The sequence below is a fragment of the Haliotis asinina genome, chromosome 15, assembly GCF_037392515.1.
Source record: "Haliotis asinina isolate JCU_RB_2024 chromosome 15, JCU_Hal_asi_v2, whole genome shotgun sequence".
NCBI lineage: Eukaryota > Metazoa > Mollusca > Gastropoda > Lepetellida > Haliotidae > Haliotis > Haliotis asinina.
Window position 1 is genome coordinate 51,386,324 of NC_090294.1, and position 26,464 is coordinate 51,412,787.

Genomic DNA, 26,464 nt, shown 5'->3' on the forward strand with positions numbered 1-26,464 from the left:
AATTGCACTTGAAGCATAACCGTTCCTGGTTATTGTGTATAACTCTAAAATACCTGTATCCATCCAGGGTGTTAAACCCCATTGAATACGGTAATGAGTTACATTCAGGGGGAAATACCACCCTCACATATCTTGTACCATCAAAAATGTGTGCGCCTTTAAGAGTTCTGTGCTTGATGTCACTTTTCATAGTTATTCCTCTCTTACTGAGAAGTTTTTCTATTTCTTCATCATCGATGTACGGTGGGGGATGAAGAAAGGACACCACTACACTGTCACTCTGAAGCAGTCTGAATGAGATCTTCTGATCTTCTATAACTAAGTCATTTGTTTCAGCAAGAATCCTTGCCTCGGTGCTGTCAGGGACTGTTACATCAAAGCAATCTGTGCCTTTCAACACACATGCCCACACATCAGATACATACTCCAACAAAACATTGCAAAGCGTGCTTGCGGCTACAACTCTGTTGTCTCCTACATGAACTTCAATCGTGCAATCCTTCTGATACATTCTTTTTGAATAGGAGTCCGCCATTTTGTCTCCAGTCAGCAAGATGTCAACAACACAGCGACCGTATATAGCACGCACCTAAGTGCTTGCTAACGAGGTAGGTTCACAAACAATTACATTGTAAATGTTATCCTACCTTTGGGCACCAAATTCTAGTTCAGACGTCCCTTTAAATGACGATCTCCGAGAAAACTTGTCACTCACTCGTAAATCCGTCCATACACCTCCAATTCAAGGGAGGTAACCAAAAGTCTGATGCTCTACCGACTGAGCTATCCGGGCTCTGCTTCACGATAGCACATATTTCTAGTCACATGACAGGAAGCTGTACACAGACCTCTCTTGACATTTCTGCATCACCAAATACCATTTGATTTTACTTCATTCAACACAATTCAAGCTGTAACCATACCAAGTCAACTCTTGCACTCTGAATGACTGTACTTTGGTGGCAGGCCTCGTTCTATAGTTAACAAACAAGACACTGTGCAATCGGCTATGCACGGGTGAGCACTAATTGTATATGACTGCGACTTACTGGGATGAAGATGGCTAAGATATGTAAACGAGGGCCTGTCTACAATTCTAGCCATCGTAAGAAAGAAGTCTTTAGTTTCTTAGGTGTAGGAAAGCCACCCTACTGTATGAGTACGGGTGGTAAAATACTTGGTTCTTCTAATGTTTTATAGTAGGTATAGTGATACTGTGAAATGAAAAAGAACATCGCCCGAACAGGGACTCGAACCCTGGACCCTCAGATCACTCTGATTGTAACAGACCGCTTAAAAGTCTGATGCTCTACCGACTGAGCTATCCGGGCTCTGCTTCAGGATAGCACATATTTCTAGTCACATGACAGGAAGCTGTACACAGACCTCTCTTGACATTTCCGCATCACCAAATACCATTTGATTTTACTTCATTCAACACAATTCAAGCTGTAACCATACCAAGTCAACTCTTGCACTCTGAATGACTGTACTTTGGTGGCAGGCCTCGTTCTATAGTTAACAAACAAGACACTGTGCTATCGGCTATGCACGGGTGAGCAATAATTGTATATGACTGCGACTTACTGGGATGAAGATGGCTAAGATATGTAAACGAGGGCCTGTCTACAATTCTAGCCATCGTAAGAAAGAAGTCTTACATGCATTGCAAGCCATTTCATCATGTGGGCAATTCTTTGTCATAGACGAAAAGAGATTGGATCAGAAATGATATTTCTCTACTTAGTTTCTAAGGTGTAGCGAAGCCAACCCTACTGTATGAGTACGGGTGGTAAAATACTTGGTTCTTGTAATGTTTTATAGTAAGTACATGTATAGTGATACTGTGAAATAAAAAAGAACATCGCCCGAACAGGGACTCGAACCCTGGACCCTCAGATCACTCTGATTGTAGCAGACCGCTTAAAAGTCTGATGCTCCACCGACTGAGCTATCCGGGCTCTGCTTCAGGATAGCACATATTTCTAGTCACATGACAGGAAGCTGTACACAGACCTCTCTTGACATTTCTGCATCACCAAATACCATTTGATTTTACTTCATTCAACACAATTCAAGCTGTAACCATACCAAGTCAACTCTTGCACTCTGAATGACTGTACTTTGGTGGCAGGCCTCGTTCTATAGTTAACAAACAAGACACTGTGCCATCGGCCATGCACGGGTGAGCAATAATTGTATATGACTGCGACTTACTGGGATGAAGATGGCTAAGATATGTAAACGAGGACCTGTCTACAATTCTAGCCATCGCAAGAAAGAAGTCTTTAGTTTCTAAGGTGTAGGAAAGCCACCCTACTGTATGAGTACGGGTGGTAAAATACTTGGTTCTTCTAATGTTTTATAGTAAGTATAGTGATACTGTGAAATGAAAAAGAACATCGCCCGAACAGGGACTCGAACCCTGGACCCTCAGATCACTCTGATTGTAGCAGACCGCTTAAAAGTCTGATGCTCCACCGACTGAGCTATCCGGGCTCTGCTTCAGGATAGCACATATTTCTAGTCACATGACAGGAAGCTGTACACAGACCTCTCTTGACATTTCTGCATCACCAAATACCATTTGATTTTACTTCATTCAACACAATTCAAGCTGTAACCATACCAAGTCAACTCTTGCACTCTGAATGACTGTACTTTGGTGGCAGGCCTCGTTCTATAGTTAACAAACAAGACACTGTGCTATCGGCTATGCACGGGTGAGCAATAATTGTATATGACTGCGACTTACTGGGATGAAGATGGCTAAGATATGTAAACGAGGGCCTGTCTACAATTCTAGCCATCGTAAGAAAGAAGTCTTACATGCATTGCAAGCCATTTCATCATGTGGGCAATTCTTTGTCATAGATGAAAAGAGATTGGATCAGAAATGATATTTCTCTACTTAGTTTCTAAGGTGTAGCGAAGCCAACCCTACTGTATAAGTACGGGTGGTAAAATACTTGGTTCTTGTAATGTTTTATAGTAAGTACATGTATAGTGATACTGTGAAATAAAAAAGAACATCGCCCGAACAGGGACTCGAACCCTGGACCCTCAGATCACTCTGATTGTAACAGACCGCTTAAAAGTCTGATGCTCTACCGACTGAGCTATCCGGGCTCTGCTTCAGGATAGCACATATTTCTAGTCACATGACAGGAAGCTGTACACAGACCTCTCTTGACATTTCTGCATCACCAAATACCATTTGATTTTACTTCATTCAACACAATTCAAGCTGTAACCATACCAAGTCAACTCTTGCACTCTGAATGACTGTACTTTGGTGGCAGGCCTCGTTCTATAGTTAACAAACAAGACACTGTGCCATCGGCCATGCACGGGTGAGCAATAATTGTATATGACTGCGACTTACTGGGATGAAGATGGCTAAGATATGTAAACGAGGGCCTGTCTACAATTCTAGCCATCGTGAGAAAGAAGTCTTACATGCATTGCAAGCCATTTCATCATGTGGGCAATTCTTTGTCATAGACGAAAAGAGATTGGATCAGAAATGATATTTCTCTACTTAGTTTCTAAGGTGTAGCGAAGCCAACCCTACTGTATGAGTACGGGTGGTAAAATACTTGGTTCTTCTAATGTTTTATAGTAAGTATAGTGATACTGTGAAATGAAAAAGAACATCGCCCGAACAGGGACTCGAACCCTGGACCCTCAGATCACTCTGATTGTAACAGACCGCTTAAAAGTCTGATGCTCTACCGACTGAGCTATCCGGGCTCTGCTTCAGGATAGCACATATTTCTAGTCACATGACAGGAAGCTGTACACAGACCTCTCTTGACATTTCTGCATCACCAAATACCATTTGATTTTACTTCATTCAACACAATTCAAGCTGTAACCATACCAAGTCAACTCTTGCACTCTGAATGACTGTACTTTGGTGGCAGGCCTCGTTCTATAGTTAACAAACAAGACACTGTCCCATCGGCCATGCACGGGTGAGCAATAATTGTATATGACTGCGACTTACTGGGATGAAGATGGCTAAGATATGTAAACGAGGGCCTGTCTACAATTCTAGCCATCGTAAGAAAGAAGTCTTTAGTTTCTTAGGTGTAGGAAAGCCACCCTACTGTATGAGTACGGGTGGTAAAATACTTGGTTCTTCTGATGTTTTATAGTAAGTATAGTGATACTGTGAAATAAAAAAGAACATCGCCCGAACAGGGACTCGAACCCTGGACCCTCAGATCACTCTGATTGTAACAGACCGCTTAAAAGTCTGATGCTCTACCGACTGAGCTATCCGGGCTCTGCTTCAGGATAGCACATATTTCTAGTCACATGACAGGAAGCTGTACACAGACCTCTCTTGACATTTCTGCATCACCAAATACCATTTGATTTTACTTCATTCAACACAATTCAAGCTGTAACCATACCAAGTCAACTCTTGCACTCTGAATGACTGTACTTTGGTGGCAGGCCTCGTTCTATAGTTAACAAACCAGACACTGTGCTATCGGCTATGCACGGGTGAGCAATAATTGTATATGACTGCGACTTACTGGGATGAAGATGGCTAAGATATGTAAACGAGGGCCTGTCTACAATTCTAGCCATCGTAAGAAAGAAGTCTTACATGCATTGCAAGCCATTTCATCATGTGGGCAATTCTTTGTCATAGACGAAAAGAGATTGGATCAGAAATGATATTTCTCTACTTAGTTTCTAAGGTGTAGCGAAGCCAACCCTACTGTATGAGTACGGGTGGTAAAATACTTGGTTCTTGTAATGTTTTATAGTAAGTACATGTATAGTGATACTGTGAAATAAAAAAGAACATCGCCCGAACAGGGACTCGAACCCTGGACCCTCAGATCACTCTGATTGTAACAGACCGCTTAAAAGTCTGATGCTCTACCGACTGAGCTATCCGGGCTCTGCTTCAGGATAGCACATATTTCTAGTCACATGACAGGAAGCTGTACACAGACCTCTCTTGACATTTCTGCATCACCAAATACCATTTGATTTTACTTCATTCAACACAATTCAAGCTGTAACCATACCAAGTCAACTCTTGCACTCTGAATGACTGTACTTTGGTGGCAGGCCTCGTTCTATAGTTAACAAACAAGACACTGTGCTATCGGCTATGCACGGGTGAGCAATAATTGTATATGACTGCGACTTACTGGGATGAAGATGGCTAAGATATGTAAACGAGGGCCTGTCTACAATTCTAGCCATCGTAAGAAAGAAGTCTTACATGCATTGCAAGCTATTTCATCATGTGGGCAATTCTTTGTCATAGACGAAAAGAGATTGGATCAGAAATGATATTTCTCTACTTAGTTTCTAAGGTGTAGCGAAGCCAACCCTACTGTATGAGTACGGGTGGTAAAATACTTGGTTCTTGTAATGTTTTATAGAAAGTACATGTATAGTGATACTGTGAAATAAAAAAGAACATCGCCCGAACAGGGACTCGAACCCTGGACCCTCAGATCACTCTGATTGTAACAGACCGCTTAAAAGTCTGATGCTCTACCGACTGAGCTATCCGGGCTCTGCTTCAGGATAGCACATATTTCTAGTCACATGACAGGAAGCTGTACACAGACCTCTCTTGACATTTCTGCATCACCAAATACCATTTGATTTTACTTCATTCAACACAATTCAAGCTGTAACCATACCAAGTCAACTCTTGCACTCTGAATGACTGTACTTTGGTGGCAGGCCTCGTTCTATAGTTAACAAACCAGACACTGTGCAATCGGCTATGCACGGGTGAGCAATAATTGTATATGACTGCGACTTACTGGGATGAAGATGGCTAAGATATGTAAACGAGGGCCTGTCTACAATTCTAGCCATCGTAAGAAAGAAGTCTTACATGCATTGCAAGCCATTTCATCATGTGGGCAATTCTTTGTCATAGACGAAAAGAGATTGGATCAGAAATGATATTTCTCTACTTAGTTTCTAAGGTGTAGCGAAGCCAACCCTACTGTATGAGTACGGGTGGTAAAATACTTGGTTCTTCTAATGTTTTATAGAAAGTACATGTATAGTGATACTGTGAAATAAAAAAGAACATCGCCCGAACAGGGACTCGAACCCTGGACCCTCAGATCACTCTGATTGTAACAGACCGCTTAAAAGTCTGATGCTCTACCGACTGAGCTATCCGGGCTCTGCTTCAGGATAGCACATATTTCTAGTCACATGACAGGAAGCTGTACACAGACCTCTCTTGACATTTCTGCATCACCAAATACCATTTGATTTTACTTCATTCAACACAATTCAAGCTGTAACCATACCAAGTCAACCCTTGCACTCTGAATGACTGTACTTTGGTGGCAGGCCTCGTTCTATAGTTAACAAACAAGACACTGTGCTATCGGCTATGCACGGGTGAGCAATAATTGTATATGACTGCGACTTACTGGGATGAAGATGGCTAAGATATGTAAACGAGGGCCTGTCTACAATTCTAGCCATCGTAAGAAAGAAGTCTTACATGCATTGCAAGCCATTTCATCATGTGGGCAATTCTTTGTCATAGACGAAAAGAGATTGGATCAGAAATGATATTTCTCTACTTAGTTTCTAAGGTGTAGCGAAGCCAACTCTACTGTATGAGTACGGGTGGTAGAATACTTGGTTCTTCTAATGTTTTATAGAAAGTACATGTATAGTGATACTGTGAAATAAAAAAGAACATCGCCCGAACAGGGACTCGAACCCTGGACCCTCAGATCACTCTGATTGTAACAGACCGCTTAAAAGTCTGATGCTCTACCGACTGAGCTATCCGGGCTCTGCTTCAGGATAGCACATATTTCTAGTCACATGACAGGAAGCTGTACACAGACCTCTCTTGACATTTCTGCATCACCAAATACCATTTGATTTTACTTCATTCAACACAATTCAAGCTGTAACCATACCAAGTCAACTCTTGCACTCTGAATGACTGTACTTTGGTGGCAGGCCTCGTTCTATAGTTAACAAACAAGACACTGTGCTATCGGCTATGCACGGGTGAGCAATAATTGTATATGACTGCGACTTACTGGGATGAAGATGGCTAAGATATGTAAACGAGGGCCTGTCTACAATTCTAGCCATCGTAAGAAAGAAGTCTTACATGCATTGCAAGCCATTTCATCATGTGGGCAATTCTTTGTCATAGACGAAAAGAGATTGGATCAGAAATGATATTTCTCTACTTAGTTTCTAAGGTGTAGCGAAGCCAACCCTACTGTATGAGTACGGGTGGTAAAATACTTGGTTCTTGTAATGTTTTATAGTAAGTACATGTATAGTGATACTGTGAAATAAAAAAGAACATCGCCCGAACAGGGACTCGAACCCTGGACCCTCAGATCACTCTGATTGTAACACACCGCTTAAAAGTCTGATGCTCTACCGACTGAGCTATCCGGGCTCTGCTTCAGGATAGCACATATTTCTAGTCACATGACAGGAAGCTGTACACAGACCTCTCTTGACATTTCTGCATCACCAAATACCATTTGATTTTACTTCATTCAACACAATTCAAGCTGTAACCATACCAAGTCAACTCTTGCACTCTGAATGACTGTACTTTGGTGGCAGGCCTCGTTCTATAGTTAACAAACAAGACACTGTGCTATCGGCTATGCACGGGTGAGCAATAATTGTATATGACTGCGACTTACTGGGATGAAGATGGCTAAGATATGTAAACGAGGGCCTGTCTACAATTCTAGCCATCGTAAGAAAGAAGTCTTACATGCATTGCAAGCCATTTCATCATGTGGGCAATTCTTTGTCATAGACGAAAAGAGATTGGATCAGAAATGATATTTCTCTACTTAGTTTCTAAGGTGTAGCGAAGCCAACCCTACTGTATGAGTACGGGTGGTAAAATACTTGGTTCTTGTAATGTTTTATAGTAAGTACATGTATAGTGATACTGTGAAATAAAAAAGAACATCGCCCGAACAGGGACTCGAACCCTGGACCCTCAGATCACTCTGATTGTAACAGACCGCTTAAAAGTCTGATGCTCTACCGACTGAGCTATCCGGGCTCTGCTTCAGGATAGCACATATTTCTAGTCACATGACAGGAAGCTGTACACAGACCTCTCTTGACATTTCTGCATCACCAAATACCATTTGATTTTACTTCATTCAACACAATTCAAGCTGTAACCATACCAAGTCAACTCTTGCACTCTGAATGACTGTACTTTGGTGGCAGGCCTCGTTCTATAGTTAACAAACAAGACACTGTGCTATCGGCTATGCACGGGTGAGCAATAATTGTATATGACTGCGACTTACTGGGATGAAGATGGCTAAGATATGTAAACGAGGGCCTGTCTACAATTCTAGCCATCGTAAGAAAGAAGTCTTACATGCATTGCAAGCCATTTCATCATGTGGGCAATTCTTTGTCATAGACGAAAAGAGATTGGATCAGAAATGATATTTCTCTACTTAGTTTCTAAGGTGTAGCGAAGCCAACCCTACTGTATGAGTACGGGTGGTAAAATACTTGGTTCTTGTAATGTTTTATAGTAAGTACATGTATAGTGATACTGTGAAATAAAAAAGAACATCGCCCGAACAGGGACTCGAACCCTGGACCCTCAGATCACTCTGATTGTAACAGACCGCTTAAAAGTCTGATGCTCTACCGACTGAGCTATCCGGGCTCTGCTTCAGGATAGCACATATTTCTAGTCACATGACAGGAAGCTGTACACAGACCTCTCTTGACATTTCTGCATCACCAAATACCATTTGATTTTACTTCATTCAACACAATTCAAGCTGTAACCATACCAAGTCAACTCTTGCACTCTGAATGACTGTACTTTGGTGGCAGGCCTCGTTCTATAGTTAACAAACAAGACACTGTGCTATCGGCTATGCACGGGTGAGCAATAATTGTATATGACTGCGACTTACTGGGATGAAGATGGCTAAGATATGTAAACGAGGGCCTGTCTACAATTCTAGCCATCGTAAGAAAGAAGTCTTACATGCATTGCAAGCCATTTCATCATGTGGGCAATTCTTTGTCATAGACGAAAAGAGATTGGATCAGAAATGATATTTCTCTACTTAGTTTCTAAGGTGTAGCGAAGCCAACCCTACTGTATGAGTACGGGTGGTAAAATACTTGGTTCTTGTAATGTTTTATAGTAAGTACATGTATAGTGATACTGTGAAATAAAAAAGAACATCGCCCGAACAGGGACTCGAACCCTGGACCCTCAGATCACTCTGATTGTAACAGACCGCTTAAAAGTCTGATGCTCTACCGACTGAGCTATCCGGGCTCTGCTTCAGGATAGCACATATTTCTAGTCACATGACAGGAAGCTGTACACAGACCTCTCTTGACATTTCTGCATCACCAAATACCATTTGATTTTACTTCATTCAACACAATTCAAGCTGTAACCATACCAAGTCAACTCTTGCACTCTGAATGACTGTACTTTGGTGGCAGGCCTCGTTCTATAGTTAACAAACAAGACACTGTGCTATCGGCTATGCACGGGTGAGCAATAATTGTATATGACTGCGACTTACTGGGATGAAGATGGCTAAGATATGTAAACGAGGGCCTGTCTACAATTCTAGCCATCGTAAGAAAGAAGTCTTACATGCATTGCAAGCCATTTCATCATGTGGGCAATTCTTTGTCATAGACGAAAAGAGATTGGATCAGAAATGATATTTCTCTACTTAGTTTCTAAGGTGTAGCGAAGCCAACCCTACTGTATGAGTACGGGTGGTAAAATACTTGGTTCTTGTAATGTTTTATAGTAAGTACATGTATAGTGATACTGTGAAATAAAAAAGAACATCGCCCGAACAGGGACTCGAACCCTGGACCCTCAGATCACTCTGATTGTAACAGACCGCTTAAAAGTCTGATGCTCTACCGACTGAGCTATCCGGGCTCTGCTTCAGGATAGCACATATTTCTAGTCACATGACAGGAAGCTGTACACAGACCTCTCTTGACATTTCTGCATCACCAAATACCATTTGATTTTACTTCATTCAACACAATTCAAGCTGTAACCATACCAAGTCAACTCTTGCACTCTGAATGACTGTACTTTGGTGGCAGGCCTCGTTCTATAGTTAACAAACAAGACACTGTGCTATCGGCTATGCACGGGTGAGCAATAATTGTATATGACTGCGACTTACTGGGATGAAGATGGCTAAGATATGTAAACGAGGGCCTGTCTACAATTCTAGCCATCGTAAGAAAGAAGTCTTACATGCATTGCAAGCCATTTCATCATGTGGGCAATTCTTTGTCATAGACGAAAAGAGATTGGATCAGAAATGATATTTCTCTACTTAGTTTCTAAGGTGTAGCGAAGCCAACCCTACTGTATGAGTACGGGTGGTAAAATACTTGGTTCTTGTAATGTTTTATAGTAAGTACATGTATAGTGATACTGTGAAATGAAAAAGAACATCGCCCGAACAGGGACTCGAACCCTGGACCCTCAGATCACTCTGATTGTAACAGACCGCTTAAAAGTCTGATGCTCTACTGACAGAGCTATCCGGGCTCTGCTTCAGGATAGCACATATTTCTAGTCACATGACAGGAAGCTGTACACAGACCTCTCTTGACATTTCTGCATCACCAAATACCATTTGATTTTACTTCATTCAACACAATTCAAGCTGTAACCATACCAAGTCAACTCTTGCACTCTGAATGACTGTACTTTGGTGGCAGGCCTCGTTCTATAGTTAACAAACAAGACACTGTGCTATCGGCTATGCACGGGTGAGCAATAATTGTATATGACTGCGACTTACTGGGATGAAGATGGCTAAGATATGTAAACGAGGGCCTGTCTACAATTCTAGCCATCGTAAGAAAGAAGTCTTACATGCATTGCAAGCCATTTCATCATGTGGGCAATTCTTTGTCATAGACGAAAAGAGATTGGATCAGAAATGATATTTCTCTACTTAGTTTCTAAGGTGTAGCGAAGCCAACCCTACTGTATGAGTACGGGTGGTAAAATACTTGGTTCTTGTAATGTTTTATAGAAAGTACATGTATAGTGATACTGTGAAATAAAAAAGAACATCGCCCGAACAGGGACTCGAACCCTGGACCCTCAGATCACTCTGATTGTAACAGACTGCTTAAAAGTCTGATGCTCTACCGACTGAGCTATCCGGGCTCTGCTTCAGGATAGCACATATTTCTAGTCACATGACAGGAAGCTGTACACAGACCTCTCTTGACATTTCTGCATCACCAAATACCATTTGATTTTACTTCATTCAACACAATTCAAGCTGTAACCATACCAAGTCAACTCTTGCACTCTGAATGACTGTACTTTGGTGGCAGGCCTCGTTCTATAGTTAACAAACAAGACACTGTGCTATCGGCTATGCACGGGTGAGCAATAATTGTATATGACTGCGACTTACTGGGATGAAGATGGCTAAGATATGTAAACGAGGGCCTGTCTACAATTCTAGCCATCGTAAGAAAGAAGTCTTACATGCATTGCAAGCCATTTCATCATGTGGGCAATTCTTTGTCATAGACGAAAAGAGATTGGATCAGAAATGATATTTCTCTACTTAGTTTCTAAGGTGTAGCGAAGCCAACCCTACTGTATGAGTACGGGTGGTAAAATACTTGGTTCTTGTAATGTTTTATAGTAAGTACATGTATAGTGATACTGTGAAATAAAAAAGAACATCGCCCGAACAGGGACTCGAACCCTGGACCCTCAGATCACTCTGATTGTAACAGACCGCTTAAAAGTCTGATGCTCTACCGACTGAGCTATCCGGGCTCTGCTTCAGGATAGCACATATTTCTAGTCACATGACAGGAAGCTGTACACAGACCTCTCTTGACATTTCTGCATCACCAAATACCATTTGATTTTACTTCATTCAACACAATTCAAGCTGTAACCATACCAAGTCAACTCTTGCACTCTGAATGACTGTACTTTGGTGGCAGGCCTCGTTCTATAGTTAACAAACAAGACACTGTGCTATCGGCTATGCACGGGTGAGCAATAATTGTATATGACTGCGACTTACTGGGATGAAGATGGCTAAGATATGTAAACGAGGGCCTGTCTACAATTCTAGCCATCGTAAGAAAGAAGTCTTACATGCATTGCAAGCCATTTCATCATGTGGGCAATTCTTTGTCATAGACGAAAAGAGATTGGATCAGAAATGATATTTCTCTACTTAGTTTCTAAGGTGTAGCGAAGCCAACTCTACTGTATGAGTACGGGTGGTAAAATACTTGGTTCTTGTAATGTTTTATAGTAAGTACATGTATAGTGATACTGTGAAATAAAAAAGAACATCGCCCGAACAGGGACTCGAACCCTGGACCCTCAGATCACTCTGATTGTAACAGACCGCTTAAAAGTCTGATGCTCTACCGACTGAGCTATCCGGGCTCTGCTTCAGGATAGCACATATTTCTAGTCACATGACAGGAAGCTGTACACAGACCTCTCTTGACATTTCTGCATCACCAAATACCATTTGATTTTACTTCATTCAACACAATTCAAGCTGTAACCATACCAAGTCAACTCTTGCACTCTGAATGACTGTACTTTGGTGGCAGGCCTCGTTCTATAGTTAACAAACAAGACACTGTGCTATCGGCTATGCACGGGTGAGCAATAATTGTATATGACTGCGACTTACTGGGATGAAGATGGCTAAGATATGTAAACGAGGGCCTGTCTACAATTCTAGCCATCGTAAGAAAGAAGTCTTACATGCATTGCAAGCCATTTCATCATGTGGGCAATTCTTTGTCATAGACGAAAAGAGATTGGATCAGAAATGATATTTCTCTACTTAGTTTCTAAGGTGTAGCGAAGCCAACCCTACTGTATGAGTACGGGTGGTAAAATACTTGGTTCTTGTAATGTTTTATAGAAAGTACATGTATAGTGATACTGTGAAATAAAAAAGAACATCGCCCGAACAGGGACTCGAACCCTGGACCCTCAGATCACTCTGATTGTAACAGACTGCTTAAAAGTCTGATGCTCTACCGACTGAGCTATCCGGGCTCTGCTTCAGGATAGCACATATTTCTAGTCACATGACAGGAAGCTGTACACAGACCTCTCTTGACATTTCTGCATCACCAAATACCATTTGATTTTACTTCATTCAACACAATTCAAGCTGTAACCATACCAAGTCAACTCTTGCACTCTGAATGACTGTACTTTGGTGGCAGGCCTCGTTCTATAGTTAACAAACAAGACACTGTGCTATCGGCTATGCACGGGTGAGCAATAATTGTATATGACTGCGACTTACTGGGATGAAGATGGCTAAGATATGTAAACGAGGGCCTGTCTACAATTCTAGCCATCGTAAGAAAGAAGTCTTACATGCATTGCAAGCCATTTCATCATGTGGGCAATTCTTTGTCATAGACGAAAAGAGATTGGATCAGAAATGATATTTCTCTACTTAGTTTCTAAGGTGTAGCGAAGCCAACCCTACTGTATGAGTACGGGTGGTAAAATACTTGGTTCTTGTAATGTTTTATAGTAAGTACATGTATAGTGATACTGTGAAATAAAAAAGAACATCGCCCGAACAGGGACTCGAACCCTGGACCCTCAGATCACTCTGATTGTAACAGACCGCTTAAAAGTCTGATGCTCTACCGACTGAGCTATCCGGGCTCTGCTTCAGGATAGCACATATTTCTAGTCACATGACAGGAAGCTGTACACAGACCTCTCTTGACATTTCTGCATCACCAAATACCATTTGATTTTACTTCATTCAACACAATTCAAGCTGTAACCATACCAAGTCAACTCTTGCACTCTGAATGACTGTACTTTGGTGGCAGGCCTCGTTCTATAGTTAACAAACAAGACACTGTGCTATCGGCTATGCACGGGTGAGCAATAATTGTATATGACTGCGACTTACTGGGATGAAGATGGCTAAGATATGTAAACGAGGGCCTGTCTACAATTCTAGCCATCGTAAGAAAGAAGTCTTACATGCATTGCAAGCCATTTCATCATGTGGGCAATTCTTTGTCATAGACGAAAAGAGATTGGATCAGAAATGATATTTCTCTACTTAGTTTCTAAGGTGTAGCGAAGCCAACTCTACTGTATGAGTACGGGTGGTAAAATACTTGGTTCTTGTAATGTTTTATAGTAAGTACATGTATAGTGATACTGTGAAATAAAAAAGAACATCGCCCGAACAGGGACTCGAACCCTGGACCCTCAGATCACTCTGATTGTAACAGACCGCTTAAAAGTCTGATGCTCTACCGACTGAGCTATCCGGGCTCTGCTTCAGGATAGCACATATTTCTAGTCACATGACAGGAAGCTGTACACAGACCTCTCTTGACATTTCTGCATCACCAAATACCATTTGATTTTACTTCATTCAACACAATTCAAGCTGTAACCATACCAAGTCAACTCTTGCACTCTGAATGACTGTACTTTGGTGGCAGGCCTCGTTCTATAGTTAACAAACAAGACACTGTGCTATCGGCTATGCACGGGTGAGCAATAATTGTATATGACTGCGACTTACTGGGATGAAGATGGCTAAGATATGTAAACGAGGGCCTGTCTACAATTCTAGCCATCGTAAGAAAGAAGTCTTACATGCATTGCAAGCCATTTCATCATGTGGGCAATTCTTTGTCATAGACGAAAAGAGATTGGATCAGAAATGATATTTCTCTACTTAGTTTCTAAGGTGTAGCGAAGCCAACCCTACTGTATGAGTACGGGTGGTAAAATACTTGGTTCTTGTAATGTTTTATAGTAAGTACATGTATAGTGATACTGTGAAATAAAAAAGAACATCGCCCGAACAGGGACTCGAACCCTGGACCCTCAGATCACTCTGATTGTAACAGACCGCTTAAAAGTCTGATGCTCTACCGACTGAGCTATCCGGGCTCTGCTTCAGGATAGCACATATTTCTAGTCACATGACAGGAGGCTGTACACAGACCTCTCTTGACATTTCTGCATCACCAAATACCATTTGATTTTACTTCATTCAACACAATTCAAGCTGTAACCATACCAAGTCAACTCTTGCACTCTGAATGACTGTACTTTGGTGGCAGGCCTCGTTCTATAGTTAACAAACAAGACACTGTGCTATCGGCTATGCACGGGTGAGCAATAATTGTATATGACTGCGACTTACTGGGATGAAGATGGCTAAGATATGTAAACGAGGGCCTGTCTACAATTCTAGCCATCGTAAGAAAGAAGTCTTACATGCATTGCAAGCCATTTCATCATGTGGGCAATTCTTTGTCATAGACGAAAAGAGATTGGATCAGAAATGATATTTCTCTACTTAGTTTCTAAGGTGTAGCGAAGCCAACTCTACTGTATGAGTACGGGTGGTAAAATACTTGGTTCTTGTAATGTTTTATAGTAAGTACATGTATAGTGATACTGTGAAATAAAAAAGAACATCGCCCGAACAGGGACTCGAACCCTGGACCCTCAGATCACTCTGATTGTAACAGACCGCTTAAAAGTCTGATGCTCTACCGACTGAGCTATCCGGGCTCTGCTTCAGGATAGCACATATTTCTAGTCACATGACAGGAAGCTGTACACAGACCTCTCTTGACATTTCTGCATCACCAAATACCATTTGATTTTACTTCATTCAACACAATTCAAGCTGTAACCATACCAAGTCAACTCTTGCACTCTGAATGACTGTACTTTGGTGGCAGGCCTCGTTCTATAGTTAACAAACCAGACACTGTGCTATCGGCTATGCACGGGTGAGCAATAATTGTATATGACAGCGACTTAATGGGATGAAGATGGCTAAGATATGTAAACGAGGGCCTGTCTACAATTCTAGCCATCGTAAGAAAGAAGTCTTACATGCATTGCAAGCCATTTCATCATGTGGGCAATTCTTTGTCATAGACGAAAAGAGATTGGATCAGAAATGATATTTCTCTACTTAGTTTCTAAGGTGTAGCGAAGCTAACTCTACTGTATGAGTACGGGTGGTAAAATACTTGGTTCTTGTAATGTTTTATAGTAAGTACATGTATAGTGATACTGTGAAATAAAAAAGAACATCGCCCGAACAGGGACTCGAACCCTGGACACTCAGATCACTCTGATTGTAACAGACCGCTTAAAAGTCTGATGCTCTACCGACTGAGCTATCCGGGCTCTGCTTCAGGATAGCACATATTTCTAGTCACATGACAGGAAGCTGTACACAGACCTCTCTTGACATTTCTGCATCACCAAATACCATTTGATTTTACTTCATTCAACACAATTCAAGCTGTAACCATACCAAGTCAACTCTTGCACTCTGAATGACTGTACTTTGGTGGCAGGCCTCGTTCTATAGTTAACAAACAAGACACTGTGCTATCGGCTATGCACGGGTGAGCAATAATTGTATATGACTGCGACTTACTGGGATGAAGATGGCTAAGATATGTAAACGAGGGCCTGTCTACAATTCTAGCCATCGTAAGAAAGAAGTCTTACATGCATTGCAAGCCATTTCATCATGTGGGCAATTCTTTGTCATAGACGAAAAGAGATTGGATCAGAAATGATATTTCTCTACTTAGTTTCTAAGGTGTAGCGAAGCCAACCCTACTGTATGAGTACGGGTGGTAAAATACTTGGTTCTTGTAATGTTTTATAGTAAGTACATGTATAGTGATACTGTGAAATAAAAAAGAACATCGCCCGAACAGGGACTCGAACCCTGGACCCTCAGATCACTCTGATTGTAACAGACCGCTTAAAAGTCTGATGCTCTACCGACTGAGCTATCCGGGCTCTGCTTCAGGATAGCACATATTTCTAGTCACATGACAGGAAGCTGTACACAGACCTCTCTTGACATTTCTGCATCACCAAATACCATTTGATTTTACTTCATTCAACACAATTCAAGCTGTAACCATACCAAGTCAACTCTTGCACTCTGAATGACTGTACTTTGGTGGCAGGCCTCGTTCTATAGTTAACAAACAAGACACTGTGCTATCGGCTATGCACGGGTGAGCAATAATTGTATATGACAGCGACTTACTGGGATGAAGATGGCTAAGATATGTAAACGAGGGCCTGTCTACAATTCTAGCCATCGTAAGAAAGAAGTCTTACATGCATTGCAAGCCATTTCATCATGTGGGCAATTCTTTGTCATAGACGAAAAGAGATTGGATCAGAAATGATATTTCTCTACTTAGTTTCTAAGGTGTAGCGAAGCCAACCCTACTGTATGAGTACGGGTGGTAAAATACTTGGTTCTTGTAATGTTTTATAGTAAGTACATGTATAGTGATACTGTGAAATAAAAGAGAAGATCGCCCGAACAGGGACTCGAACCCTGGACCCTCAGATCACTCTGATTGTAACAGACCGCTTAAAAGTCTGATGCTCTACCGACTGAGCTATCCGGGCTCTGCTTCAGGATAGCACATATTTCTAGTCACATGACAGGAAGCTGTACACAGACCTCTCTTGACATTTCTGCATCACCAAATACCATTTGATTTTACTTCATTCAACACAATTCAAGCTGTAACCATACCAAGTCAACTCTTGCACTCTGAATGACTGTACTTTGGTGGCAGGCCTCGTTCTATAGTTAACAAACAAGACACTGTGCTATCGGCTATGCACGGGTGAGCAATAATTGTATATGACTGCGACTTACTGGGATGAAGATGGCTAAGATATGTAAACGAGGGCCTGTCTACAATTCTAGCCATCGTAAGAAAGAAGTCTTACATGCATTGCAAGCCATTTCATCATGTGGGCAATTCTTTGTCATAGACGAAAAGAGATTGGATCAGAAATGATATTTCTCTACTTAGTTTCTAAGGTGTAGCGAAGCCAACCCTACTGTATGAGTACGGGTGGTAAAATACTTGGTTCTTGTAATGTTTTATAGTAAGTACATGTATAGTGATACTGTGAAATAAAAAAGAACATCGCCCGAACAGGGACTCGAACCCTGGACCCTCAGATCACTCTGATTGTAACAGACCGCTTAAAAGTCTGATGCTCTACCGACTGAGCTATCCGGGCTCTGCTTCAGGATAGCACATATTTCTAGTCACATGACAGGAAGCTGTACACAGACCTCTCTTGACATTTCTGCATCACCAAATACCATTTGATTTTACTTCATTCAACACAATTCAAGCTGTAACCATACCAAGTCAACTCTTGCACTCTGAATGACTGTACTTTGGTGGCAGGCCTCGTTCTATAGTTAACAAACAAGACACTGTGCTATCGGCTATGCACGGGTGAGCAATAATTGTATATGACTGCGACTTACTGGGATGAAGATGGCTAAGATATGTAAACGAGGGCCTGTCTACAATTCTAGCCATCGTAAGAAAGAAGTCTTACATGCATTGCAAGCCATTTCATCATGTGGGCAATTCTTTGTCATAGACGAAAAGAGATTGGATCAGAAATGATATTTCTCTACTTAGTTTCTAAGGTGTAGCGAAGCCAACCCTACTGTATGAGTACGGGTGGTAAAATACTTGGTTCTTGTAATGTTTTATAGTAAGTACATGTATAGTGATACTGTGAAATAAAAAAGAACATCGCCCGAACAGGGACTCGAACCCTGGACCCTCAGATCACTCTGATTGTAACAGACCGCTTAAAAGTCTGATGCTCTACCGACTGAGCTATCCGGGCTCTGCTTCAGGAGAGCACATATTTCTAGTCACATGACAGGAAGCTGTACACAGACCTCTCTTGACATTTCTGCATCACCAAATACCATTTGATTTTACTTCATTCAACACAATTCAAGCTGTAACCATACCAAGTCAACTCTTGCACTCTGAATGACTGTACTTTGGTGGCAGGCCTCGTTCTATAGTTAACAAACAAGACACTGTGCTATCGGCTATGCACGGGTGAGCAATAATTGTATATGACTGCGACTTACTGGGATGAAGATGGCTAAGATATGTAAACGAGGGCCTGTCTACAATTCTAGCCATCGTAAGAAAGAAGTCTTACATGCATTGCAAGCCATTTCATCATGTGGGCAATTCTTTGTCATAGACGAAAAGAGATTGGATCAGAAATGATATTTCTCTACTTAGTTTCTAAGGTGTAGCGAAGCCAACCCTACTGTATGAGTACGGGTGGTAAAATACTTGGTTCTTGTAATGTTTTATAGTAAGTACATGTATAGTGATACTGTGAAATAAAAAAGAACATCGCCCGAACAGGGACTCGAACCCTGGACCCTCAGATCACTCTGATTGTAGCAGACCACTTAAATGTCTGATGCTCTACCGACTGAGCTATCCGGGCTCTGCTTCAGGATAGCACATATTTCTAGTCACATGACAGGAAGCTGTACACAGACCTCTCTTGACATTTCTGCATCACCAAATACCATTTGATTTTACTTCATTCAACACAATTCAAGCTGTAACCATACCAAGTCAACTCTTGCACTCTGAATGACTGTACTTTGGTGGCAGGCCTCGTTCTATAGTTAACAAACAAGACACTGTGCTATCGGCTATGCACGGGTGAGCAATAATTGTATATGACTGCGACTTACTGGGATGAAGATGGCTAAGATATGTAAACGAGGGCATGTCTACAATTCTAGCCATCGTAAGAAAGAAGTCTTACATGCATTGCAAGCCATTTCATCATGTGGGCAATTCTTTGTCATAGACGAAAAGAGATTGGATCAGAAATGATATTTCTCTACTTAGTTTCTAAGGTGTAGCGAAGCCAACCCTACTGTATGAGTACGGGTGGTAAAATACTTGGTTCTTGTAATGTTTTATAGTAAGTACATGTATAGTGATACTGTGAAATGAAAAAGAACATCGCCCGAACAGGGACTCGAACCCTGGACCCTCAGATCACTCTGATTGTAACAGACCGCTTAAAAGTCTGATGCTCTACCGACTGAGCTATCCGGGCTCTGCTTCAGGATAGCACATATTTCTAGTCACATGACAGGAAGCTGTACACAGACCTCTCTTGACATTTCTGCATCACCAAATACCATTTGATTTTACTTCATTCAACACAATTCAAGCTGTAACCATACCAAGTCAACTCTTGCACTCTGAATGACTGTACTTTGGTGGCAGGCCTCGTTCTATAGTTAACAAACAAGACACTGTGCTATCGGCTATGCACGGGTGAGCAATAATTGTATATGACTGCGACTTACTGGGATGAAGATGGCTAAGATATGTAAACGAGGGCCTGTCTACAATTCTAGCCATCGTAAGAAAGAAGTCTTACATGCATTGCAAGCCATTTCATCATGTGGGCAATTCTTTGTCATAGACGAAAAGAGATTGGATCAGAAATGATATTTCTCTACTTAGTTTCTAAGGTGTAGCGAAGCCAACCCTACTGTATGAGTACGGGTGGTAAAATACTTGGTTCTTGTAATGTTTTATAGTAAGTACATGTATAGTGATACTGTGAAATAAAAAAGAACATCGCCCGAACAGGGACTCGAACCCTGGACCCTCAGATCACTCTGATTGTAGCAGACCACTTAAAAGTCTGATGCTCTACCGACTGAGCTATCCGGGCTCTGCTTCAGGATAGCACATATTTCTAGTCACATGACAGGAAGCTGTACACAGACCTCTCTTGACATTTCTGCATCACCAAATACCATTTGATTTTACTTCATTCAACACAATTCAAGCTGTAACCATACCAAGTCAACTCTTGCACTCTGAATGACTGTACTTTGGTGGCAGGCCTCGTTCTATAGTTAACAAACAAGACACTGTGCTATCGGCTATGCACGGGTGAGCAATAATTGTATATGACTGCGACTTACTGGGATGAAGATGGCTAAGATATGTAAACGAGGGCCTGTCTACAATTCTAGCCATCGTAAGAAAGAAGTCTTACATGCATTGCAAGCCATTTCATCATGTGGGCAATTCTTTGTCATAGACGAAAAGAGATTGTATCAGAAATGATATTTCTCTACTTAGTTTCTAAGGTGTAGCGAAGCCAACCCTACTGTATGAGTACGGGTGGTAAAATACTTGGTTCTTGTAATGTTTTATAGTAAGTACATGTATAGTGATACTGTGAAATAAAAGAGAAGATCGCCCGAACAGGGACTCGAACCCTGGACCCTCAGATCACTCTGATTGTAACAGACCGCTTAAAAGTCTGATGCTCTACCGACTGAGCTATCCGGGCTCTGCTTCAGGATAGCACATATTTCTAGTCACATGACAGGAAGCTGTACACAGACCTCTCTTGACATTTCTGCATCACCAAATACCATTTGATTTTACTTCATTCAACACAATTCAAGCTGTAACCATACCAAGTCAACTCTTGCACTCTGAATGACTGTACTTTGGTGGCAGGCCTCGTTCTATAGTTAACAAACAAGACACTGTGCTATCGGCTATGCACGGGTGAGCAATAATTGTATATGACTGCGACTTACTGGGATGAAGATGGCTAAGATATGTAAACGAGGGCCTGTCTACAATTCTAGCCATCGTAAGAAAGAAGTCTTACATGCATTGCAAGCCATTTCATCATGTGGGCAATTCTTTGTCATAGACGAAAAGAGATTGGATCAGAAATGATATTTCTCTACTTAGTTTCTAAGGTGTAGCGAAGCCAACCCTACTGTATGAGTACGGGTGGTAAAATACTTGGTTCTTGTAATGTTTTATAGTAAGTACATGTATAGTGATACTGTGAAATAAAAAAGAACATCGCCCGAACAGGGACTCGAACCCTGGACCCTCAGATCACTCTGATTGTAACAGACCGCTTAAAAGTCTGATGCTCTACCGACTGAGCTATCCGGGCTCTGCTTCAGGATAGCACATATTTCTAGTCACATGACAGGAAGCTGTACACAGACCTCTCTTGACATTTCTGCATCACCAAATACCATTTGATTTTACTTCATTCAACACAATTCAAGCTGTAACCATACCAAGTCAACTCTTGCACTCTGAATGACTGTACTTTGGTGGCAGGCCTCGTTCTATAGTTAACAAACAAGACACTGTGCTATCGGCTATGCACGGGTGAGCAATAATTGTATATGACTGCGACTTACTGGGATGAAGATGGCTAAGATATGTAAACGAGGGCCTGTCTACAATTCTAGCCATCGTAAGAAAGAAGTCTTACATGCATTGCAAGCCATTTCATCATGTGGGCAATTCTTTGTCATAGACGAAAAGAGATTGGATCAGAAATGATATTTCTCTACTTAGTTTCTAAGGTGTAGCGAAGCCAACCCTACTGTATGAGTACGGGTGGTAAAATACTTGGTTCTTGTAATGTTTTATAGTAAGTACATGTATAGTGATACTGTGAAATAAAAAAGAACATCGCCCGAACAGGGACTCGAACCCTGGACCCTCAGATCACTCTGATTGTAACAGACCGCTTAAAAGTCTGATGCTCTACCGACTGAGCTATCCGGGCTCTGCTTCAGGATAGCACATATTTCTAGTCACATGACAGGAAGCTGTACACAGACCTCTCTTGACATTTCTGCATCACCAAATACCATTTGATTTTACTTCATTCAACACAATTCAAGCTGTAACCATACCAAGTCAACTCTTGCACTCTGAATGACTGTACTTTGGTGGCAGGCCTCGTTCTATAGTTAACAAACAAGACACTGTGCTATCGGCTATGCACGGGTGAGCAATAATTGTATATGACTGCGACTTACTGGGATGAAGATGGCTAAGATATGTAAACGAGGGCCTGTCTACAATTCTAGCCATCGTAAGAAAGAAGTCTTACATGCATTGCAAGCCATTTCATCATGTGGGCAATTCTTTGTCATAGACGAAAAGAGATTGGATCAGAAATGATATTTCTCTACTTAGTTTCTAAGGTGTAGCGAAGCCAACCCTACTGTATGAGTACGGGTGGTAAAATACTTGGTTCTTGTAATGTTTTATAGTAAGTACATGTATAGTGATACTGTGAAATAAAAAAGAACATCGCCCGAACAGGGACTCGAACCCTGGACCCTCAGATCACTCTGATTGTAACAGACCGCTTAAAAGTCTGATGCTCTACCGACTGAGCTATCCGGGCTCTGCTTCAGGATAGCACATATTTCTAGTCACATGACAGGAAGCTGTACACAGACCTCTCTTGACATTTCTGCATCACCAAATACCATTTGATTTTACTTCATTCAACACAATTCAAGCTGTAACCATACCAAGTCAACTCTTGCACTCTGAATGACTGTACTTTGGTGGCAGGCCTCGTTCTATAGTTAACAAACAAGACACTGTGCTATCGGCTATGCACGGGTGAGCAATAATTGTATATGACTGCGACTTACTGGGATGAAGATGGCTAAGATATGTAAACGAGGGCCTGTCTACAATTCTAGCCATCGTAAGAAAGAAGTCTTACATGCATTGCAAGCCATTTCATCATGTGGGCAATTCTTTGTCATAGACGAAAAGAGATTGGATCAGAAATGATATTTCTCTACTTAGTTTCTAAGGTGTAGCGAAGCCAACCCTACTGTATGAGTACGGGTGGTAAAATACTTGGTTCTTGTAATGTTTTATAGTAAGTACATGTATAGTGATACTGTGAAATAAAAAAGAACATCGCCCGAACAGGGACTCGAACCCTGGACCCTCAGATCACTCTGATTGTAGCAGACCACTTAAAAGTCTGATGCTCTACCGACTGAGCTATCCGGGCTCTGCTTCAGGATAGCACATATTTCTAGTCACATGACAGGAAGCTGTACACAGACCTCTCTTGACATTTCTGCATCACCAAATACCATTTGATTTTACTTCATTCAACACAATTCAAGCTGTAACCATACCAAGTCAACTCTTGCACTCTGAATGACTGTACTTTGGTGGCAGGCCTCGTTCTATAGTTAACAAACAAGACACTGTGCTATCGGCTATGCACGGGTGAGCAATAATTGTATATGACTGCGACTTACTGGGATGAAGATGGCTAAGATATGTAAACGAGGGCCTGTCTACAATTCTAGCCATCGTAAGAAAGAAGTCTTACATGCATTGCAAGCCATTTCATCATGTGGGCAATTCTTTGTCATAGACGAAAAGAGATTGTATCAGAAATGATATTTCTCTACTTAGTTTCTAAGGTGTAGCGAAGCCAACCCTACTGTATGAGTACGGGTGGTAAAATACTTGGTTCTTGTAATGTTTTATAGTAAGTACATGTATAGTGATACTGTGAAATAAAAGAGAAGATCGCCCGAACAAGGACTCGAACCCTGGACCCTCAGATCACTCTGATTGTAACAGACCGCTTAAAAGTCTGATGCTCTACCGACTGAGCTATCCGGGCTCTGCTTCAGGATAGCACATATTTCTAGTCACATGACAGGAAGCTGTACACAGACCTCTCTTGACATTTCTGCATCACCAAATACCATTTGATTTTACTTCATTCAACACAATTCAAGCTGTAACCATACCAAGTCAACTCTTGCACTCTGAATGACTGTACTTTGGTGGCAGGCCTCGTTCTATAGTTAACAAACAAGACACTGTGCTATCGGCTATGCACGGGTGAGCAATAATTGTATATGACTGCGACTTACTGGGATGAAGATGGCTAAGATATGTAAACGAGGGCCTGTCTACAATTCTAGCCATCGTAAGAAAGAAGTCTTACATGCATTGCAAGCCATTTCATCATGTGGGCAATTCTTTGTCATAGACGAAAAGAGATTGGATCAGAAATGATATTTCTCTACTTAGTTTCTAAGGTGTAGCGAAGCCAACCCTACTGTATGAGTACGGGTGGTAAAATACTTGGTTCTTGTAATGTTTTATAGTAAGTACATGTATAGTGATACTGTGAAATGAAAAAGAACATCGCCCGAACAGGGACTCGAACCCTGGACCCTCAGATCACTCTGATTGTAACAGACCGCTTAAAAGTCTGATGCTCTACCGACTGAGCTATCCGGGCTCTGCTTCAGGATAGCACATATTTCTAGTCACATGACAGGAAGCTGTACACAGACCTCTCTTGACATTTCTGCATCACCAAATACCATTTGATTTTACTTCATTCAACACAATTCAAGCTGTAACCATACCAAGTCAACTCTTGCACTCTGAATGACTGTACTTTGGTGGCAGGCCTCGTTCTATAGTTAACAAACAAGACACTGTGCTATCGGCTATGCACGGGTGAGCAATAATTGTATATGACTGCGACTTACTGGGATGAAGATGGCTAAGATATGTAAACGAGGGCCTGTCTACAATTCTAGCCATCGTAAGAAAGAAGTCTTACATGCATTGCAAGCCATTTCATCATGTGGGCAATTCTTTGTCATAGACGAAAACAGATTGGATCAGAAATGATATTTCTCTACTTAGTTTCTAAGGTGTAGCGAAGCCAACCCTACTGTATGAGTACGGGTGGTAAAATACTTGGTTCTTGTAATGTTTTATAGTAAGTACATGTATAGTGATACTGTGAAATAAAAAAGAACATCGCCCGAACAGGGACTCGAACCCTGGACCCTCAGATCACTCTGATTGTAGCAGACCACTTAAAAGTCTGATGCTCTACCGACTGAGCTATCCGGGCTCTGCTTCAGGATAGCACATATTTCTAGTCACATGACAGGAAGCTGTACACAGACCTCTCTTGACATTTCTGCATCACCAAATACCATTTGATTTTACTTCATTCAACACAATTCAAGCTGTAACCATACCAAGTCAACTCTTGCACTCTGAATGACTGTACTTTGGTGGCAGGCCTCGTTCTATAGTTAACAAACAAGACACTGTGCTATCGGCTATGCACGGGTGAGCAATAATTGTATATGACTGCGACTTACTGGGATGAAGATGGCTAAGATATGTAAACGAGGGCCTGTCTACAATTCTAGCCATCGTAAGAAAGAAGTCTTACATGCATTGCAAGCCATTTCATCATGTGGGCAATTCTTTGTCATAGACGAAAAGAGATTGGATCAGAAATGATATTTCTCTACTTAGTTTCTAAGGTGTAGCGAAGCCAACCCTACTGTATGAGTACGGGTGGTAAAATACTTGGTTCTTGTAATGTTTTATAGTAAGTACATGTATAGTGATACTGTGAAATAAAAAAGAACATCGCCCGAACAGGGACTCGAACCCTGGACCCTCAGATCACTCTGATTGTAACAGACCGCTTAAAAGTCTGATGCTCTACCGACTGAGCTATCCGGGCTCTGCTTCAGGATAGCACATATTTCTAGTCACATGACAGGAAGCTGTACACAGACCTCTCTTGACATTTCTGCATCACCAAATACCATTTGATTTTACTTCATTCAACACAATTCAAGCTGTA

The 26,464-nt window shown here is 41.5% G+C and overlaps 41 non-coding genes across 41 annotated transcripts; all 41 read right to left on the reverse strand.

Annotated features, from left to right (window-relative positions):
- Nucleotides 1–1,235: 1,235 nt before the first annotated feature.
- Trnak-uuu (transfer RNA lysine (anticodon UUU)) lies at nucleotides 1,236–1,331 on the reverse strand. The gene is made up of 2 exons: nucleotides 1,295–1,331; nucleotides 1,236–1,271 (listed from the first exon to the last, which is right to left on the reverse strand). It is a non-coding gene; the product is annotated as a tRNA-Lys (tRNA).
- Nucleotides 1,332–1,865: 534 nt separating this feature from the next.
- On the reverse strand, nucleotides 1,866–1,961 carry Trnak-uuu (transfer RNA lysine (anticodon UUU)). The gene is made up of 2 exons: nucleotides 1,925–1,961; nucleotides 1,866–1,901 (listed from the first exon to the last, which is right to left on the reverse strand). It is a non-coding gene; the product is annotated as a tRNA-Lys (tRNA).
- A 442-nt stretch (nucleotides 1,962–2,403) lies between these two features.
- Nucleotides 2,404–2,499, reverse strand: Trnak-uuu (transfer RNA lysine (anticodon UUU)). The gene is made up of 2 exons: nucleotides 2,463–2,499; nucleotides 2,404–2,439 (listed from the first exon to the last, which is right to left on the reverse strand). It is a non-coding gene; the product is annotated as a tRNA-Lys (tRNA).
- Nucleotides 2,500–3,033: 534 nt separating this feature from the next.
- Trnak-uuu (transfer RNA lysine (anticodon UUU)) lies at nucleotides 3,034–3,129 on the reverse strand. The gene is made up of 2 exons: nucleotides 3,093–3,129; nucleotides 3,034–3,069 (listed from the first exon to the last, which is right to left on the reverse strand). It is a non-coding gene; the product is annotated as a tRNA-Lys (tRNA).
- Nucleotides 3,130–3,657: 528 nt separating this feature from the next.
- On the reverse strand, nucleotides 3,658–3,753 carry Trnak-uuu (transfer RNA lysine (anticodon UUU)). The gene is made up of 2 exons: nucleotides 3,717–3,753; nucleotides 3,658–3,693 (listed from the first exon to the last, which is right to left on the reverse strand). It is a non-coding gene; the product is annotated as a tRNA-Lys (tRNA).
- Nucleotides 3,754–4,195: 442 nt separating this feature from the next.
- Trnak-uuu (transfer RNA lysine (anticodon UUU)) lies at nucleotides 4,196–4,291 on the reverse strand. The gene is made up of 2 exons: nucleotides 4,255–4,291; nucleotides 4,196–4,231 (listed from the first exon to the last, which is right to left on the reverse strand). It is a non-coding gene; the product is annotated as a tRNA-Lys (tRNA).
- Nucleotides 4,292–4,825: 534 nt separating this feature from the next.
- Trnak-uuu (transfer RNA lysine (anticodon UUU)) lies at nucleotides 4,826–4,921 on the reverse strand. Its single transcript has 2 exons — nucleotides 4,885–4,921; nucleotides 4,826–4,861 (listed from the first exon to the last, which is right to left on the reverse strand). It is a non-coding gene; the product is annotated as a tRNA-Lys (tRNA).
- Nucleotides 4,922–5,455: 534 nt separating this feature from the next.
- Nucleotides 5,456–5,551, reverse strand: Trnak-uuu (transfer RNA lysine (anticodon UUU)). The gene is made up of 2 exons: nucleotides 5,515–5,551; nucleotides 5,456–5,491 (listed from the first exon to the last, which is right to left on the reverse strand). It is a non-coding gene; the product is annotated as a tRNA-Lys (tRNA).
- Nucleotides 5,552–6,085: 534 nt separating this feature from the next.
- Trnak-uuu (transfer RNA lysine (anticodon UUU)) lies at nucleotides 6,086–6,181 on the reverse strand. The gene is made up of 2 exons: nucleotides 6,145–6,181; nucleotides 6,086–6,121 (listed from the first exon to the last, which is right to left on the reverse strand). It is a non-coding gene; the product is annotated as a tRNA-Lys (tRNA).
- A 534-nt stretch (nucleotides 6,182–6,715) lies between these two features.
- Trnak-uuu (transfer RNA lysine (anticodon UUU)) lies at nucleotides 6,716–6,811 on the reverse strand. The gene is made up of 2 exons: nucleotides 6,775–6,811; nucleotides 6,716–6,751 (listed from the first exon to the last, which is right to left on the reverse strand). It is a non-coding gene; the product is annotated as a tRNA-Lys (tRNA).
- Nucleotides 6,812–7,345: 534 nt separating this feature from the next.
- Nucleotides 7,346–7,441, reverse strand: Trnak-uuu (transfer RNA lysine (anticodon UUU)). The gene is made up of 2 exons: nucleotides 7,405–7,441; nucleotides 7,346–7,381 (listed from the first exon to the last, which is right to left on the reverse strand). It is a non-coding gene; the product is annotated as a tRNA-Lys (tRNA).
- A 534-nt stretch (nucleotides 7,442–7,975) lies between these two features.
- Nucleotides 7,976–8,071, reverse strand: Trnak-uuu (transfer RNA lysine (anticodon UUU)). Its single transcript has 2 exons — nucleotides 8,035–8,071; nucleotides 7,976–8,011 (listed from the first exon to the last, which is right to left on the reverse strand). It is a non-coding gene; the product is annotated as a tRNA-Lys (tRNA).
- Nucleotides 8,072–8,605: 534 nt separating this feature from the next.
- On the reverse strand, nucleotides 8,606–8,701 carry Trnak-uuu (transfer RNA lysine (anticodon UUU)). The gene is made up of 2 exons: nucleotides 8,665–8,701; nucleotides 8,606–8,641 (listed from the first exon to the last, which is right to left on the reverse strand). It is a non-coding gene; the product is annotated as a tRNA-Lys (tRNA).
- Nucleotides 8,702–9,235: 534 nt separating this feature from the next.
- On the reverse strand, nucleotides 9,236–9,331 carry Trnak-uuu (transfer RNA lysine (anticodon UUU)). Its single transcript has 2 exons — nucleotides 9,295–9,331; nucleotides 9,236–9,271 (listed from the first exon to the last, which is right to left on the reverse strand). It is a non-coding gene; the product is annotated as a tRNA-Lys (tRNA).
- Nucleotides 9,332–9,865: 534 nt separating this feature from the next.
- Trnak-uuu (transfer RNA lysine (anticodon UUU)) lies at nucleotides 9,866–9,961 on the reverse strand. Its single transcript has 2 exons — nucleotides 9,925–9,961; nucleotides 9,866–9,901 (listed from the first exon to the last, which is right to left on the reverse strand). It is a non-coding gene; the product is annotated as a tRNA-Lys (tRNA).
- A 534-nt stretch (nucleotides 9,962–10,495) lies between these two features.
- Nucleotides 10,496–10,591, reverse strand: Trnak-uuu (transfer RNA lysine (anticodon UUU)). Its single transcript has 2 exons — nucleotides 10,555–10,591; nucleotides 10,496–10,531 (listed from the first exon to the last, which is right to left on the reverse strand). It is a non-coding gene; the product is annotated as a tRNA-Lys (tRNA).
- A 534-nt stretch (nucleotides 10,592–11,125) lies between these two features.
- On the reverse strand, nucleotides 11,126–11,221 carry Trnak-uuu (transfer RNA lysine (anticodon UUU)). The gene is made up of 2 exons: nucleotides 11,185–11,221; nucleotides 11,126–11,161 (listed from the first exon to the last, which is right to left on the reverse strand). It is a non-coding gene; the product is annotated as a tRNA-Lys (tRNA).
- Nucleotides 11,222–11,755: 534 nt separating this feature from the next.
- On the reverse strand, nucleotides 11,756–11,851 carry Trnak-uuu (transfer RNA lysine (anticodon UUU)). The gene is made up of 2 exons: nucleotides 11,815–11,851; nucleotides 11,756–11,791 (listed from the first exon to the last, which is right to left on the reverse strand). It is a non-coding gene; the product is annotated as a tRNA-Lys (tRNA).
- Nucleotides 11,852–12,385: 534 nt separating this feature from the next.
- On the reverse strand, nucleotides 12,386–12,481 carry Trnak-uuu (transfer RNA lysine (anticodon UUU)). Its single transcript has 2 exons — nucleotides 12,445–12,481; nucleotides 12,386–12,421 (listed from the first exon to the last, which is right to left on the reverse strand). It is a non-coding gene; the product is annotated as a tRNA-Lys (tRNA).
- Nucleotides 12,482–13,015: 534 nt separating this feature from the next.
- Nucleotides 13,016–13,111, reverse strand: Trnak-uuu (transfer RNA lysine (anticodon UUU)). Its single transcript has 2 exons — nucleotides 13,075–13,111; nucleotides 13,016–13,051 (listed from the first exon to the last, which is right to left on the reverse strand). It is a non-coding gene; the product is annotated as a tRNA-Lys (tRNA).
- A 534-nt stretch (nucleotides 13,112–13,645) lies between these two features.
- On the reverse strand, nucleotides 13,646–13,741 carry Trnak-uuu (transfer RNA lysine (anticodon UUU)). The gene is made up of 2 exons: nucleotides 13,705–13,741; nucleotides 13,646–13,681 (listed from the first exon to the last, which is right to left on the reverse strand). It is a non-coding gene; the product is annotated as a tRNA-Lys (tRNA).
- A 534-nt stretch (nucleotides 13,742–14,275) lies between these two features.
- Trnak-uuu (transfer RNA lysine (anticodon UUU)) lies at nucleotides 14,276–14,371 on the reverse strand. Its single transcript has 2 exons — nucleotides 14,335–14,371; nucleotides 14,276–14,311 (listed from the first exon to the last, which is right to left on the reverse strand). It is a non-coding gene; the product is annotated as a tRNA-Lys (tRNA).
- Nucleotides 14,372–14,905: 534 nt separating this feature from the next.
- Nucleotides 14,906–15,001, reverse strand: Trnak-uuu (transfer RNA lysine (anticodon UUU)). The gene is made up of 2 exons: nucleotides 14,965–15,001; nucleotides 14,906–14,941 (listed from the first exon to the last, which is right to left on the reverse strand). It is a non-coding gene; the product is annotated as a tRNA-Lys (tRNA).
- Nucleotides 15,002–15,535: 534 nt separating this feature from the next.
- Nucleotides 15,536–15,631, reverse strand: Trnak-uuu (transfer RNA lysine (anticodon UUU)). Its single transcript has 2 exons — nucleotides 15,595–15,631; nucleotides 15,536–15,571 (listed from the first exon to the last, which is right to left on the reverse strand). It is a non-coding gene; the product is annotated as a tRNA-Lys (tRNA).
- A 534-nt stretch (nucleotides 15,632–16,165) lies between these two features.
- Nucleotides 16,166–16,261, reverse strand: Trnak-uuu (transfer RNA lysine (anticodon UUU)). Its single transcript has 2 exons — nucleotides 16,225–16,261; nucleotides 16,166–16,201 (listed from the first exon to the last, which is right to left on the reverse strand). It is a non-coding gene; the product is annotated as a tRNA-Lys (tRNA).
- A 534-nt stretch (nucleotides 16,262–16,795) lies between these two features.
- Nucleotides 16,796–16,891, reverse strand: Trnak-uuu (transfer RNA lysine (anticodon UUU)). Its single transcript has 2 exons — nucleotides 16,855–16,891; nucleotides 16,796–16,831 (listed from the first exon to the last, which is right to left on the reverse strand). It is a non-coding gene; the product is annotated as a tRNA-Lys (tRNA).
- Nucleotides 16,892–17,425: 534 nt separating this feature from the next.
- On the reverse strand, nucleotides 17,426–17,521 carry Trnak-uuu (transfer RNA lysine (anticodon UUU)). Its single transcript has 2 exons — nucleotides 17,485–17,521; nucleotides 17,426–17,461 (listed from the first exon to the last, which is right to left on the reverse strand). It is a non-coding gene; the product is annotated as a tRNA-Lys (tRNA).
- A 534-nt stretch (nucleotides 17,522–18,055) lies between these two features.
- On the reverse strand, nucleotides 18,056–18,151 carry Trnak-uuu (transfer RNA lysine (anticodon UUU)). Its single transcript has 2 exons — nucleotides 18,115–18,151; nucleotides 18,056–18,091 (listed from the first exon to the last, which is right to left on the reverse strand). It is a non-coding gene; the product is annotated as a tRNA-Lys (tRNA).
- A 534-nt stretch (nucleotides 18,152–18,685) lies between these two features.
- Trnak-uuu (transfer RNA lysine (anticodon UUU)) lies at nucleotides 18,686–18,781 on the reverse strand. The gene is made up of 2 exons: nucleotides 18,745–18,781; nucleotides 18,686–18,721 (listed from the first exon to the last, which is right to left on the reverse strand). It is a non-coding gene; the product is annotated as a tRNA-Lys (tRNA).
- A 534-nt stretch (nucleotides 18,782–19,315) lies between these two features.
- Trnak-uuu (transfer RNA lysine (anticodon UUU)) lies at nucleotides 19,316–19,411 on the reverse strand. Its single transcript has 2 exons — nucleotides 19,375–19,411; nucleotides 19,316–19,351 (listed from the first exon to the last, which is right to left on the reverse strand). It is a non-coding gene; the product is annotated as a tRNA-Lys (tRNA).
- A 534-nt stretch (nucleotides 19,412–19,945) lies between these two features.
- Trnak-uuu (transfer RNA lysine (anticodon UUU)) lies at nucleotides 19,946–20,041 on the reverse strand. The gene is made up of 2 exons: nucleotides 20,005–20,041; nucleotides 19,946–19,981 (listed from the first exon to the last, which is right to left on the reverse strand). It is a non-coding gene; the product is annotated as a tRNA-Lys (tRNA).
- A 534-nt stretch (nucleotides 20,042–20,575) lies between these two features.
- On the reverse strand, nucleotides 20,576–20,671 carry Trnak-uuu (transfer RNA lysine (anticodon UUU)). Its single transcript has 2 exons — nucleotides 20,635–20,671; nucleotides 20,576–20,611 (listed from the first exon to the last, which is right to left on the reverse strand). It is a non-coding gene; the product is annotated as a tRNA-Lys (tRNA).
- A 534-nt stretch (nucleotides 20,672–21,205) lies between these two features.
- On the reverse strand, nucleotides 21,206–21,301 carry Trnak-uuu (transfer RNA lysine (anticodon UUU)). The gene is made up of 2 exons: nucleotides 21,265–21,301; nucleotides 21,206–21,241 (listed from the first exon to the last, which is right to left on the reverse strand). It is a non-coding gene; the product is annotated as a tRNA-Lys (tRNA).
- A 534-nt stretch (nucleotides 21,302–21,835) lies between these two features.
- Trnak-uuu (transfer RNA lysine (anticodon UUU)) lies at nucleotides 21,836–21,931 on the reverse strand. Its single transcript has 2 exons — nucleotides 21,895–21,931; nucleotides 21,836–21,871 (listed from the first exon to the last, which is right to left on the reverse strand). It is a non-coding gene; the product is annotated as a tRNA-Lys (tRNA).
- Nucleotides 21,932–22,465: 534 nt separating this feature from the next.
- On the reverse strand, nucleotides 22,466–22,561 carry Trnak-uuu (transfer RNA lysine (anticodon UUU)). Its single transcript has 2 exons — nucleotides 22,525–22,561; nucleotides 22,466–22,501 (listed from the first exon to the last, which is right to left on the reverse strand). It is a non-coding gene; the product is annotated as a tRNA-Lys (tRNA).
- Nucleotides 22,562–23,095: 534 nt separating this feature from the next.
- Nucleotides 23,096–23,191, reverse strand: Trnak-uuu (transfer RNA lysine (anticodon UUU)). Its single transcript has 2 exons — nucleotides 23,155–23,191; nucleotides 23,096–23,131 (listed from the first exon to the last, which is right to left on the reverse strand). It is a non-coding gene; the product is annotated as a tRNA-Lys (tRNA).
- Nucleotides 23,192–23,725: 534 nt separating this feature from the next.
- Trnak-uuu (transfer RNA lysine (anticodon UUU)) lies at nucleotides 23,726–23,821 on the reverse strand. The gene is made up of 2 exons: nucleotides 23,785–23,821; nucleotides 23,726–23,761 (listed from the first exon to the last, which is right to left on the reverse strand). It is a non-coding gene; the product is annotated as a tRNA-Lys (tRNA).
- A 534-nt stretch (nucleotides 23,822–24,355) lies between these two features.
- Nucleotides 24,356–24,451, reverse strand: Trnak-uuu (transfer RNA lysine (anticodon UUU)). The gene is made up of 2 exons: nucleotides 24,415–24,451; nucleotides 24,356–24,391 (listed from the first exon to the last, which is right to left on the reverse strand). It is a non-coding gene; the product is annotated as a tRNA-Lys (tRNA).
- A 534-nt stretch (nucleotides 24,452–24,985) lies between these two features.
- Nucleotides 24,986–25,081, reverse strand: Trnak-uuu (transfer RNA lysine (anticodon UUU)). Its single transcript has 2 exons — nucleotides 25,045–25,081; nucleotides 24,986–25,021 (listed from the first exon to the last, which is right to left on the reverse strand). It is a non-coding gene; the product is annotated as a tRNA-Lys (tRNA).
- A 534-nt stretch (nucleotides 25,082–25,615) lies between these two features.
- Trnak-uuu (transfer RNA lysine (anticodon UUU)) lies at nucleotides 25,616–25,711 on the reverse strand. Its single transcript has 2 exons — nucleotides 25,675–25,711; nucleotides 25,616–25,651 (listed from the first exon to the last, which is right to left on the reverse strand). It is a non-coding gene; the product is annotated as a tRNA-Lys (tRNA).
- A 534-nt stretch (nucleotides 25,712–26,245) lies between these two features.
- On the reverse strand, nucleotides 26,246–26,341 carry Trnak-uuu (transfer RNA lysine (anticodon UUU)). The gene is made up of 2 exons: nucleotides 26,305–26,341; nucleotides 26,246–26,281 (listed from the first exon to the last, which is right to left on the reverse strand). It is a non-coding gene; the product is annotated as a tRNA-Lys (tRNA).
- Nucleotides 26,342–26,464: the final 123 nt, after the last annotated feature.